Source organism: Mesocricetus auratus, unplaced genomic scaffold (assembly GCF_017639785.1).
Source record: "Mesocricetus auratus isolate SY011 unplaced genomic scaffold, BCM_Maur_2.0 Super-Scaffold_100691, whole genome shotgun sequence".
NCBI classification, from domain to species: domain Eukaryota; kingdom Metazoa; phylum Chordata; class Mammalia; order Rodentia; family Cricetidae; genus Mesocricetus; species Mesocricetus auratus.
This window is the reverse complement of record NW_024429267.1, coordinates 31,114,532-31,128,761: the sequence shown is the minus strand read 5'-3', so window position 1 is coordinate 31,128,761 and position 14,230 is coordinate 31,114,532. Positions and strand designations below refer to the sequence as shown.

General features: G+C 39.9%; 1 protein-coding gene across 1 annotated transcript in view; it reads right to left on the bottom strand.

Annotated features, from left to right (window-relative positions):
* The window catches only part of Plscr4 (phospholipid scramblase 4), a 40,047-nt gene extending 26,258 nt beyond the window's left edge, over nucleotides 1-13,789 (bottom strand). Inside the window, exon 1 of the mRNA XM_005080719.4 lies at nucleotides 13,663-13,789. The gene's annotated coding sequence lies outside the window, so the exon portion shown is untranslated. The remainder of the gene's footprint in view (nucleotides 1-13,662) is intronic.
* Nucleotides 13,790-14,230: the final 441 nt, after the last annotated feature.

The following is a 14,230-nucleotide window of genomic DNA, read 5'->3' as shown; positions in this document are numbered from 1 at the left end:
GGATCCAAGAAAGGTGGATATGTTAGTGTTTTAATAGTTCGCAGGGAGTGCATAGACCTTGTTTAATGAAGGAAACTCTATTAGGCCTTAAGTCAAGAGTATTTACTAGATCTTTAAAGATACACCTACTAGATCTTAAAAAGGGGAAACTTGCTAGGCCTTGCTACTGCCTGAATCATTTTTCTTCCATCTCCATTGAAAGTGATAGCTATCAAAATTTTGCAAGGATAGGTAGATAGAAGATAGATAGATTGATTTATTGCTAGATAATAGTAAACCAGTGTGGCTGGTCTTGTCCTAAACCCTGTCTCAGTGACAGGATTATTCTTGTTATACATAATGACCCCTCAGAACGCCTGAGGTTATGTATAGGGCATGACTCAAGATATAGACTGGTCATACCAGAAAGACACATCACATTTTCAGAGGGTTAGAATGTTCCTATCTGCCTGACTGCTAGGGAGGTGGCGGATTAGAGACTTAGTCCAATCTCATAGCCAAGGACTTTTTTCTCTTCCTTTTTTTTAAATTTAAGTTAGAAACAAGCTTGTTTCACATGTCAATCCCAGTTCCTTCTCCCTCTCCTCCTTCTCCTCCCTCCCCACCAGGCACCCCAGACTCCCACCCAATCTCCACTCCAATCTCCATGGAGGGTGAGGCCCTCCATGATGGATCTCCAGAGTCTGTCATTTCATCCAGGCCAGGGCCTAGGCTCTCCCACAAGAGTCCAGGCTGAGAGAGCATCCCTCATGGTGGGATGGGAACCCAAAATCCATTTGTGTGCCAGGGATAAATACTACCCAAAGCCCCATAGTTTACCTAGGCCTCCTTACTGGCACACACATTCAGGCATTCTGAATCAGTCCCATGCTGTCCACCCAACCATCAACCTGGGGCCCAAGAGCTTCCCCTTGTTCAGGTCAACTGTTTCTGTGGGTTAAACCAGCCCAGTCTTAAGTCCTTTGCTTATCAGTTCTCCCTTTCTGTCACTGGATTCCAGTAGTTCAGTTCAGTGTTTGGCTGTGGGTGTCTGCCTCTGCTTCCATCTGTTGCTGGATGAAGGTTCTGTTTCCCAAACTCTCTGGCAGTTGGATTGTCGGCTGGCATTCCCCTGATTCATGTCTAAAATCCACATATGAGTGAGTACATATCTTTTTGTGTGTGTGTGACTGGGTTACCTAACTGAGGATGGTTTCTTCTAGTGCCATCCATTTGCCTGCAAATTTCAAGATTCCATTGTTTTTTTTCCACTGAATAGTACTCCATTGTGTAGTCCTCAGTTGAGGGGCATCTATGTTGCTTCCAGGTTGTGGTTATTACAAATAATGCTGCTATGAACATAGTGGAACAGACGTCCTTGTTGTATGAATGTACACCTTTGGGGTATATGCCTAAGAGTAGAATTGATAGGTCTTGTGGTAGACTGATTCCCATTTTCCTGAGGACTCTCCATACTGATTTCCAAAGTGGCTGTACGAGTCAGTACTCCCACCAGCAGTGAAGGAGTGTTCCCCTTTCTCCACATCCTCTCTAGCATAAACTGTCATTGAAGTTTTTGATTTTAGCCATTCTGACAGGAGTAAGATGGAATCTCAGAGTTGTTTTGATTGCATTTCCCAGATGACTAAAGATATTGAGCACTTTCTTAAGTGTCTTTTTGTCATTTTAGACTCCACTATTGACAATTCTCTATTTACTTCTGTACACTACTTTTTGATTGGATCCTTTGGTATTTTGGAGACTTGCTTTTTGAGTTATTTGTAAATTTTGGAGATCAGCCCTCTGTCAGATGTGAGGTTAGTGAATATCTTTTCCCAATCTGTGGGCTGCCTTTTTGTCTTGCTGACTGTGTAATTTGCTTAACAAAAGCAAAACCTCTCAGTTTCAAGAGGTCCCATTTATTAATTGTTGATCTTAGTGTCTGTGCTACTGGAGTTATGTTCCCGAAGCATTCTCCTGTACCAGTTCCTTCAAGGGCACCTCCCACTTTCTCTTCTAAGAGGTTCAGTGTGGCAGGATTTATGCTAAAGTCTTTGATCAACTTGGATTTAAGTTTTGTGCATGGTGATAGACATGGATCTATCTACAGTCTTCTACATGTTAGCCTTCAGTTACGCCAGCACCATTTGTAGAAGATGCTTTGTTTTTTCCATTGTATAATTTTAGCTTCTTTTTCAAAGATCATGTGTTCACACGGGTATGGGTTAATGTCGTGGTGTTTAATTTCATTCCATTGGTCTATCTGTCTGTTTTTGTGCCATACCAAGCTGTTTTCAGGACTATTGCTCTGTAATACAACTTGAAGTCAGGGATGGTGATGCGTCCAGATGTTGCCTTGTTGAACAGGGTTGTTTTGGCTATCCTGGGTCTTTTGTTTTTCCATACAAAATTGAGAATTGTTCTTTCAGGTCTGTGAAGAATTGTGCTGGTATTTTAATGGGGATTGCTTTAAATCTGTATATTGCTTTTGGTAAGATTGCCATTTTTCCTATGATGATCGTACCTGTCCAAGAACATGTGAGAGCTTTCCATTTTCTGGTGTCTTCTTTAATTTCTTTCTTTAAAGACTCAAAATTCTTGCAATACCAGTCTTTCACTTGTTTGTCTAGTTACCCCAAGATATTTTATATTGTTTGTGGCTATTGTAAAAGGTGATGTTTCTCTGATTTCCTTCTCAGCCCTTTTATTGTCTGTATATAGTAAGGCTACTAATTTTCTTGAGTAGATCTTGCATCCTGACACTTTGCTGAAGGTATTTGTCAGCTGTGGGAGTTCCCTGGTAGAGTTTTTTGAGTCACTTATGTAAACTATCATATCATCTGCAAATAGTGAAAGTTTGACCTCTTCCTTTCCAATTTGTATCCCCTTGATGTCTCTTTGTTTTCATATTGCTCTAGCTAAAACTTCAAGGGCAATATTTAATACATATGGAGAGAGTGGACAGCCTTTTCTTGTCACTGATTTTAGAGGAATTATGTTGAGTTTTTGTCCATTAAGTTTGGTGTTGTCTGTTGGTTTACTGTATATAGCTTTTATTATGTTTAGGTAAGTTTCTGCTATCCCGGATCTCTCCAAGACCTTTATCATGAATTGGTGTTGGATTTTGTCAAAGGCTTTTTCAGCATCTAGTGAGATGATCATGTGATTTGATTTTTGTATCTCAGCTTGTTTATATGGTGGATTACATTGATGGATTTTCTTATGTTGAACCATCCCTGCATCCCTGGAATGAAGCCTACTTGATCGTGGTGGATGAGTTTTCTGATGTGTTCTTGGATCTGATTTGCCAGTATTTTATTGAGTATTTTCTCATCAACGTTCATGAGGGATATTGGTCTGAATCTCTCTTTCTTAGTTGTGTCTTTGTGTGTCTTGTGTATCAAGGTTATCGTAGAAAGAGTTTGGCAATGACCCTTCTGCTTCTATTGCATGGAATACATTGACAAGAATTGTTATAACCTGTTCTTGATTTAATTTTGACAGGTAATATCTATCCAGAAAATTGTCCATTACCTTTAGATTTTCAAATTTTGTCTAGTACATGTTTTCAAAGCATGACCTGATGATTCTGTGGATTTCCTCAGTGTCTGTTACTTCCCCTTTTCCCTTTCTGATTTTGTTAATTTACATATTCATACTGCCATTTCTTAAGTTTGGATAAAGGTTTGTCTATCTTGTTGATTTTCTCAAAGAACCAAATCTTTGTTACATTGATTCTTTGTATTGTTTTCCTGGTTTGTACTTTTTTGAGTACAGCCCTAAATTTGATTATTTCCTGGAGTCTATTCCTCCTTGGTGAATTTGCTTCTTTGTGCTCTAGAGCTTTCAGTTTTGCTGTTAATTCTCTAGTGTAACTATTCTCTAGTTTCTTCACATAGGCACTTAGTGGTATGAACTTCCCTCATAGCACTACTTTCAAAATGTCCCATAGGTTTGGGTATGCTGTGTCTTCATTCTCATGGAATTCTAGGAAGTCTTTGATTTCTTTTTTATTTTTTTTTTACACAGGAATGGTGCAATTGCACTTTATTCAATTTCCATGAGCTTGTAGGTTTTCTGCAATTTGTGTTGTTGTTGAATTCTAATTTTAACGTGTGGTGGTTTGATAAGGAGCATGGAGTTATTCCATTTTTTTTTAGCCTGTTGAGGTTTGCTATGTTGCCAAGTATGTGGTGATAGAAGAAGATTCTATAGATGTCTGTTAATCCCAATTGGGTTATAATTTCTATTAGTTCCTTTGCTTCTTTGTTAATTTTCTATCTAATAGTCCTGTCTAGAGGTGAGAGTGGGGTGTTGAAGTCTCCCACTATAATTGTGTGGGGCTTTACATGTGATTTGAGTTTTAGTAGTGTTTCTTTTATGAACATAGATGCCTTTGTATTTGGGGCATATGGTCAGAATTGAAATTTCGTCCTAGTCGATTTTGCCTGTGATGAGTATGTAATGACCTCCTTCATCTCTTTTGATTGATTTTATTTTAAAGTCTAATTTGTTAGATATTAGGATTGCTACCCCTGCTTGTTTCTTGGGTCCATTTGATTGGAAAATCTTTTCCCAACCCTTAACTCTGAGGTAATGTTTATTTTTGAGACTGAGGTGTGTTTCTTATATGCAGCAGAAGGATGGGTTCTGTCTTGGAATCCATTCTGTTAGCATGTGTCTTTTTATGGGTGAGTTAAGGCCATTAATATTGAGGGATATTAATGACCATTGATTGCTCATTCTTCTTTGATTTGGAATGGTTGGTGGTGGTGGAATTATGTGTGGAATTCCACCCCTTTGTTCTTTTGGCTGTTGGTAAAGTGGGATTATCTAATGCCTATGTTTTTCTGGTTGTAGTTAACTTCCTTGGGTTGGAATTTTCCTTCCAGAACTTTCTGTGTAGGGCTGGGTTAGTGGATACATATTGCTTGAATCTAGTTTTGTCATGGAATATCTTGTTTTCTCCATCTATAGTGATTGAGAGCTTTGCCAGGTATAGTAGTCTGGGCTGGCATCCATGGTCTCTTAGTGTTGGTAGAATATCTATCCAGGACCTTCTGGCTTTCAGAGTTTCCATGGAGAAGTCAGGGGTAATTCTGATAGGTTTGCCTTTATATGTTACTTGGCCTTTTTTCCTTAGCTGCTCTTAATATTCTTTCTTTATTCTGTATATTTGGGGTCTTGATTATTATGTGGTGAGGGGACTATTTTTGTGATCCACTCTATTTGGTGTTCTGTGGGCTTCTTGTATTTTCATTGGCATATCTTTCTTTAGGTTGGGAAAGTTTTCTTCTATGATTTTGTTGAATATTTTTTCTGCCCCTTTGAGGTGGTTTTCTTCACCTTCTTCTATTCCTATTATTCTTAGGTTGGTTCTTTTCATTGTATCCCATATTTCCTGGATATTTTGTGTTAGTGATTTTTTTGGACTTAAGTTTTTCTTTGGTCGATGAATCTATTTCCTCTAGTGTACCTTCAACACCTGAGATTCTCTCTTCTGTCTCTTGTATTCTGTTGATTATGCTTGCATCTGTAGTACCTGACTGTTTGCCCAGCTTTTCTATTTCCAGCATTCCTTCAGACTGTGTTTTTTTTATTGTCTCTATTTCAGCTTTCAACCCTTGTACTATTTGAATTGCTTCTTGCAATTTTTGCTGCATCTTTTTCTCTCTTTCTTTCATTTTTTGGATTTTTTGGCTTGTTTTTTCTTCCATTTCTTGCAATTTTTTGCATTTTTGGTTTGTTTTTTCTTCCATTTCTTTAATAGGTCTTCTCATATTCTATTTGTGGCTTGCTATAATTTTCATGAAGTTGTTTTTAAGGTCTTTCTCATCTGCTCCACCTGCAATGGGCTGTTCAGGTCTTGCTGGTTAGAGTCTCTATCCTCTGGTGGTGTCATATTGGTTTTTCTGTTGCTGGATGTGTTTTTATATTGTCTCCTTCCCATCATTTCTTCCTGTTGGTACAGAAGGAATTTCTTCCTCTCCTGGTGGGTATATGACCACGGTCCCTTTCCAATGGGTGGGACAGGTCCAATACCCTGGTGGCTTTCCTCTTGTATGGATAAAGGCCATCCTAGTATCAGGGCCTTGGCAGTGTCTGGGTATGTTGGACCCTCACTTGTCCTGTGAATGGAGAATGGGACTTGGATGCTGGCAGTGTCTGAGTGTGCTGGCTCCTGCCAGGATGGGAGCTGCAGTGTTCAGTACCCTGGCCTCAGCTAGTTGTGCCATAAGCCAAGGATTTTAGCAGTCACATCTAAGTACTGAAACCCCAATATAAACTGAACACTGAGGCTCAAGTCAGCCTCGCAGCTAGCAAACCCCAAAGTGTCAGGAAAGCAATCACTGCAACCCACCTGGGTGAAGGGATGCTTGGACAATTCAAGCTTTCCACAATCCCCATGTGTGCAGGTGAAGGTCATGCAAGAGGCATGGCAGGTGTGTGGAGGTCACAGAACAACTTTCCAAAGTCAGTGTCTTCTTCTACAGTGTTTGTTCTGGGGATTGCACTCAGGTTCTGAGTCTCAGCACAGGGCATCCCAACATAGTTAACCATTTGCCAGTCCCTCCTCCATGAGCATTTTTATTTGTCTACATTTGATTCTTATTTCTTATAATAAAGTTTTATTCACCTGTAGAGCTCTGTCATGAGTCCTGTTGAGTTGTTGCAGAAAATGATCACACCTGAAGGGGTGAGGGGACTCATCAGACTGTCAGAGTGTATGTGATCTGGAAACCTCAAACTTGTGTCAAATGCCTCATGTGAGGAAAGTCTTCTTGACAGCTGTGAAACTCAGAGTCAGTATTGACTCTGGGCAGCTAATGTCAGGACTAAATTAAAATATGTATCCAGATAACTGAAAAAGTGACTAACCCACTTTGACTACAGTAATTATAGTCAGGAACATGAGGCAAGAAGCTTTTAGTTCATTTCTGGTACTCTTGGCCTCGTACAATTTCAGAATAGCCTGAAATACAGGGGGAGGCCCTTGGTGGCATCAGAACTTACATGCCTTATGGTTCTGGCTTGGACAGGCAAGGACTACTCTAAAGAGGTACCAATAATGTTTCTCAGGACCTAACAAAGACCTTGAGAACTAAACAAGAAAGAACAGTGCCCAGTGTAAGACGGAGTGCTGGGTTATGTCCACTCAGAGCTAGTTCAATGTCACAGAAAATAAAGCTGGCATTGAAGTCACATACTCAGAAATTGGTCAGGGAGTGAGGCCTCAAACCAAGTGCATGTACTGCCTGACAGAACAGTGAAACTGTCAACTGTCTCCATGGAATTTAATAAGACTCAAGTTCTCCTAATTAATACTGAAAATATCCAGGAAACAATACAAAACCATAGCACAAAAAGAGACATAAAAAGGTCAACTTCTAGAAAATAGTATCAAAATAAGTTATTGCTAGGGTGATACCAATGTTGACTTCGTGACAAATAATATTGGTATTTAAAAATGCTCCAGGGCCTAGAGGTGGCTCACTGGGTAAAGCAGCTTTTACACACAAGCATGATGGCCTCAGTTTGAGCTCCAGAGCACACACAGAGGTAGAAGAAGAAACTGACTCCACAGAGTTGTCCTTTCATCTCCACATGTGTGCCCTGGACACAGGAAACTCTCCTCGGACACACACATCATATCATATACATAAATAAAACACATGCGTGCCCTGGACACGGAACCTCCCCCCCCCACATCATATACATAAATGAAACACATGTGTGCCCTGGACACAGGAAACGACACACACATCATATACCTAGATACCAAAACAAAGTAAAACATTACAAAATGTTCCATGAAGTCTGGAAAGACTGAAAGTCTCGACAAAGAAATAAAAGATAGAGTAGATATGAACTTCGCTTTCAGCATTGCTTCCAAAGTGTCCCATAAGTTTGGGTACTCACTCCATATGGATTTTAGACATGGATCAGGGAAGTGCCAGCCTACAATCCCATTGCCAGAGAGTCTGAGGCACAGACCCTCATCCAGTGACTTATGGAAGGAGAGGCAGACAGCCACAGCTAAACACTGAGCTGAACTCAAGGAACCCAGTGACAGAGAGGGAGGAGTGATGAGTATAAGAGTCAGCTGACCTGAACAAGGAGGAGCTCTTGAACCCCAGACTGATGGCTGGGAATCCAGCATGGGACTGATCCAGACCCCCTGAATGTGGGTGTCAGTGAGGAGGCCTAGGCAATCTATGGGGCCCTGGGTATTGATCAGCATTATCTCTGGCATACAAATGGACTTTGGTTGCCCATCCTACAATAAGAGATGCTCTTTCAGCCTGGACTCTTGGGGGAGGGCCTAGGCCCTGCCCTGGATGAAATGACAGACAATGGACACTCCTCATGGAGGGCCTCACCCTCCCTAGAGAAAGGAGTGGTGATTGGGGGAGGGGGGGTGTAGGGACTGGTGTGAGGGTGTGGGAGGAGGGGAGGGAGAGGGAGCTGGGATTGACATGTTAAGCAACCTTGTTTCTAATTTAAATTTAAAAATAAAAAGACAAGAAAAGAGTAGGTATAAGTTTTAGAACTGAGGTAATACATAAAAAGAAGAAATCTAAACATCACTAGATTAAATTAATAATTAAATGGAGACTATGCACAAAAGATACTAACTTAATAGCAGATAAATGAAAATTATCCAGCCAGAGAGAGAAACTATTTTAAAAAAGTGATGAGTTATAGAAAATGAAAGAACATGGCCAAGGATGCAAATGAATGGTCGAATGAATGGATTCTCGAGTGGATGAGGTTCTGAGTTTGAGCCCTGCCATCCTAAACAAAATCACAGAGAGTCAATGAATCATCCCACACCGGGAGACTAAAAGCACGGGGATTCTCTGACAAACTACAAAGTTCCTTAAAAAGAATGAATGCCAAGTTTTAACAAGTCTCCCAGAAGAGTGAATGCATGCCATTTAATTTTGTCAGCTCAGAGTGACCCTGATATAACCAGACTCAGAAATTATGAAAAGAGAGATATAGTAACATCGCTGAAGAACTTAGGGCACCAAATTCAATAAACATTACAGAACAAACTCTATCACTCTATGTACACTATAACAATACGGGATTTATCTCACTAACAATGCAGTGTTTTATCTACATGAATGTATTTCTTACATTTTCACAAAAATTTTTAGTCACATGTATTATTTTTATAACCAACAATGTAATTTTAATATAAAACTCAGCCAATGTACCATACTACCAAAATGGAAAGCAAAACTTCACTTAATCACGATACACCCCAGAAAAACCTCTAAGGAATCCAATTTCTTTTTTTGGATAAAAGTATGAAGTCAAGCATTCAATAACCGAGAAAGAGAATGGAAGTTCTGTAATCTGGCCAAGAGTTCATGAAGCATTTCATAACCAGCTGCAAAAGAACCAAGAAAGACAGCTTCCTCTAAGATGAAAACCGTAAGGGTGTTCAGTCTCCTCTCCATTCAGTGTTAGACTGGAGAGTCCTGCTAGGGCAATTACATTAGACAAAAGAAATGAGGAAAGCAGATTAAAAATAAAAATGTGTAGCTGGGTGGTAGTGGTGCCCACCTTTAATCCCAGCACTTGGGAGGCAGAGGCAGGTGGATTTCTGGGTTTGAATCAAGCCTGCTCTTCAGAGTACCAAGACAGCCAGGGCTACACAGAGGAATCCTGTCTCAAACAAACAAAAGCAATAAATAAATAAAATATGAAATTTCTATATTTCTTCTGTATAAAGGTTTCTAGGGAAGTCACTAAGAACTGTTCAGAAAATGGAAAATCTGTGTAATGGGATCAGAAAGAAGAGCAGCAAACAATAGAAAGAGAGAGGGAGGGAGAGGAGGAGAGAGGGAGGGAAGAGGGCAGTTATCGAGACAATAACGATGCAAGTTCTCTAAAATCACTTTTGAAAACCTAAGCAAGTTTCCTCTATTTCAAATTTCAGGGATTCTATAACGGTTTTTGCTTTGAGTGGCATCCTTGTTTTCCAAAAAAGAATCCAGACTGAAAGCAAACAGCAGCAGCAGCAGTAAACTGAGTGATACCGTAGCATGCTGACTGGGAGAACACCTCACAATGAAACATCATAAACTAGTAATCCAGAAATACAGACACAAATGGTTTTGCAAGAACAATGAAACGTTCACAGGGCAATCTGCAATATTTAACTACAGTTTGTCAAAATCCAAAAAAGTAAAAATATGTCTAAAATAAACCCTATTTCTTCTTTACATATTCTATAATAGGTATGTTATATTCTGAACGTAAAAAAAAGCCAAATGGAAAACAAAGCTAGCAATGTATTCTTTCAGTGAATCCACAATGAAACTGTCCTTAGAGTTTGCCAGACATGAAAGCTGAATGTGCACCCTTCATATAACTCTCCTAACAGATCTTAAGCAGCTTCTTGGCATCTGTGATGTGGAGTGTTGGACATTTTATGGGGTTCTTTGTGATGAGGGAGCTAGCAGTGGAGGGTCTGAATACTGAGTATATTAAAGGTCACTAAAGCACTCAGTCAGCCATAGTCCACAGTTCTGCAATGGAGGAGGTGCTGGTGTGTGGGCAGGAGTTGAGAAAGTACCAAGCACAGGAAGCATAGATAGGGATTTTTATTGTAAGGATAAAAGTGACATTTAAAAAAAAGCCATGCATATAAACCCATCGGAAATATGTGCATAACAGGTATTCATAAAACTTCACTGTATCAACTCAACCCTACAAGAAACTGGAAAAGACACTTTTAAATGAAGAAAAAAAAAACAATGACAAAAATCAAATTTTGGTGATGCATTTGTAATGTAAAATACTCCTTATTTTACTCACACCATGAATCCTACCAAAGAAAATGTGCGTGGGTGACTATTTCCTTCTTTTTACCAAACGTTAAGAATCTTGTGGGCTGTATGGGGGGATATATTCCAGAATAAAGGGTGTATTGAAATGGAAGCACAGTGAGTACAAATTCTTTGAAAGGTGATTTGTTCTTTTCATTTTAGCATTCAAAAAGGGAATGTTTTCATTATAGAGTACACAAAAATATTCTCACTACATTTATACAGAACATATTAGAACCATTTATATAATGATCATCACCAAGCCTAGTGCACTACCACGAATGTTGCCAAGTCAAAACTGTGTTATCTTCTGGTTTATATACATAGAAAGGCATGTGGCTGACTTTAGATAACCTCGAACAGTTACGCATATTAAAGAGACTTCTTAAAGTATGCATGCTCTGAAAGCAAATAGTTACTCAAGCAGTTAAGCAGTTGCATAAACGGATCCACTCTCCATTGCTCATCTATTTATTCGACTTTCTGTGCTCCAACTATACATATCTGTGTAGTTTTGTGTATGTAATATATATTGGGTGTGTGTTATCTTTTCATAGAGATAGGCATCTTCCATATTTTGTCTTATTAAAATGTCTATTCTCATTTAATAAAACTATTCTTATTTAATGACTGAATATATTTGACTGCTTAGCAGTGGAATTTTAAATTATTGCATAATTTATGCTATCACAAACAATTGTGAAACAAACTTATGTAGAAATTCTGTATATCAATATGTTAAATTCCAGAAGTAGAACTAGTGGGTAAAATATTTGTGTACTTTAAACACAGTTGAATTGATATCCAAAGACTTTACACTAATTCACACACTGGACAAAAGAATGGAAGACATAGTGGTTTTTTACAGTTTTTGTTATTGTCGATCTTGCAGGAAAAGAAAATTTGGCTTGATTTCCCAGATACCTTGTAATGGAGGATAGTGAGTAGCTTTAATTGCACCTGGAAGTCATTTCCATCTCCAACGCAGGAAATGTCCTATTTGTCATTTGGTCATTTTCTGTTTATTAGTTTTCCTTTCTTTGTCATTTGTAGGAAGGGCATTAAAATTTTATTTTATGTTAAGATGTTTTCCAAATGCTTTCATTATTCTCATTCAATGGTTTGATTTTTGTTTTTCAGGATAGATGTTTTCTTCTTAAATAATAGCACATCTATGTATTTAGTGTAGAAGACTATTACTGTTAAGGTGGGTTTTAGCACAATGCTAGTAAAATATAGAATAAATATGGCCTTACCTTTATTTTCTACTTTTGACAGCGTTAATGATTATGTGTAGTACACAAAAATTTTGCACTTATTTCCCTATAATAAACATCATAACCATCAATATTCTTGAAAAAGAAAACAGGATTTCCCAAGGAAGTATCTTAAAGGGATCTTTAAAAAAATAACATGTAGGGCTGGAGAGAGAGCTCATCTGTTAAAGGCTAGGCTCACAACCAAAAAAAAAAAAAATGAAAACCCTCAGGAAAGATAACATACTTTTTTCTATAGTAAATGATAGCTACTCTATCCAGAAAGGAATACATGCATGAGTTACAAACCACAGATACTCTCTGTAACTTTATTACTTTTCTCATTACAACATCAGTTTTATAAACATGCATACATAAATATATAAGAGGATATGAACATCCAAAGTGACAATTCATTCTGTATTCCAAGTGTTCTCAAATGCTATGTCATACATGCAAGTTGTAACCGTGTGTACACATTGACTCACATGCTTTTGTTCATGTCTGTATTTTAACTAGCACTTTACCATACTTCTATGTTAGAACATTTAGGCCTTCCCAAAGTCTCGTGCTTTAGACTATGTATCTTCTGTCTCCTGATGCACCATAAAATAAGATTTTAAAAGATTAAGTGATTTTTTCCAATTTTGTGCTATTCTATACTAAGTTATTCTGTTCTTGCTGTACTTGCCCAGTTACCTGTAGTTGAGCCTCAAATGACTGAATAAAGAGTGAAGGAACTAGAAAGTTTATTAAACTTTCTTGTTGCCCCTATGTCAGCTGCTTCTTTTGGACATTTAAGGAATGTACTTACATTATGCACAAAGTGACAGCTTTGTGTCCTCTGTTCTGGTGAAGTCATTAGCCCATAAAATGTCACAGTGTGGCTAATTTAATGGCAATGCCATTGCTTCCTTATTTCCCATGACAAGGGGCAGGAAGCTGGATGTTGTGTGTTTACCTCTGCAGTATCATTTTGATCCCTGAGCTACCATGGAAACCAACCTTACTGCATAATGTGTTCATTTGCACATCTGTTGTTGCTGGCTCCACATAAAATGCTCCACACAAGATAAACCACAGCAAACTGCAGATCTTAAGAGTATATACATTCACACACTAAATACAAACTTCTAATTCCGAAAGGAGAATACTGTACTCTGATAATAGGAAAACACAAGCTCTATCTTGTCACACAGTGTCTGCCCATCAAACTTTGCACCGTTATCTAAACCTATCAAAGACCTAAGGAGGGGACTGGCTGCCACTGGAACCATTGGGAAGTGGCTGGAGAGGGTTGCCAGAGTAGGGTCTGCACCCTCAGGAGTTCAAGTCACTAGAACCAAAAGACTCTCCCATACAGCCTTCACCTGGCATGCCCCATTGCTGTTTCAGACCCGGGTGCAGATAGGACCGCAAGGCAGGAAACCCCGCCCCACACTTCCAGGCCAAAGTTGCGCAAGCACCTGCGGCTGAGCTCCCGCCAGGGGCGCTGCCCCGCCTCCACCACTGTCAGGGACCCCGCGGCCTCCCGCATCCCACAAACTTCCCGGGACCCCTGCCTCCCGAGGGCCCCCGCTCACCACCCGCATCTGCAGGCGCCTCCGGCTGCGCTCCACTATCCTGCCCCGGGAGGGCGGGAGGAGCAGAGGAGGTGGGGCAATCGAAGGCGGGTAGCTGGGCAAGGCTCCCGGGGAGGGCTTCCTGCAGGGTGGGGCTCTGGCGTTCTGAACCCCAGCCAAGAGCGCAGAAAACAAGTTGAGGGCGCCAACTGAGCACTCTGATTTGGCTCCTCTGTGTCCGGGCAGGCCTAGTTTCTCAGTGTCACCACTCTGATCTGGGAAGGAGAGGGGCAGTCGGGAATGGGGTGCTGGTGGGGGCAAGACCAGGCCTGCTCATGGTTTCTGATTCCAGTAAGAGAATATTGGTTAATTGGTTAATTAACGCTCTTGGGCACAAATACTGTATCACACTTAACACGGCTCAGCCCTGCCCAGGAATATGGAAGGAAGAGGGCGAAATGTCGGTTGACCTCACACAAAATCACAAATGGACACAAACAGATCTGAGAACTTGGCTTTGCTGTGCTCTGGGAGGAGTTTACATGGGGTAGGCACTTGGGAGTGAAGTCCTGGAATTTTCCATTTTGCT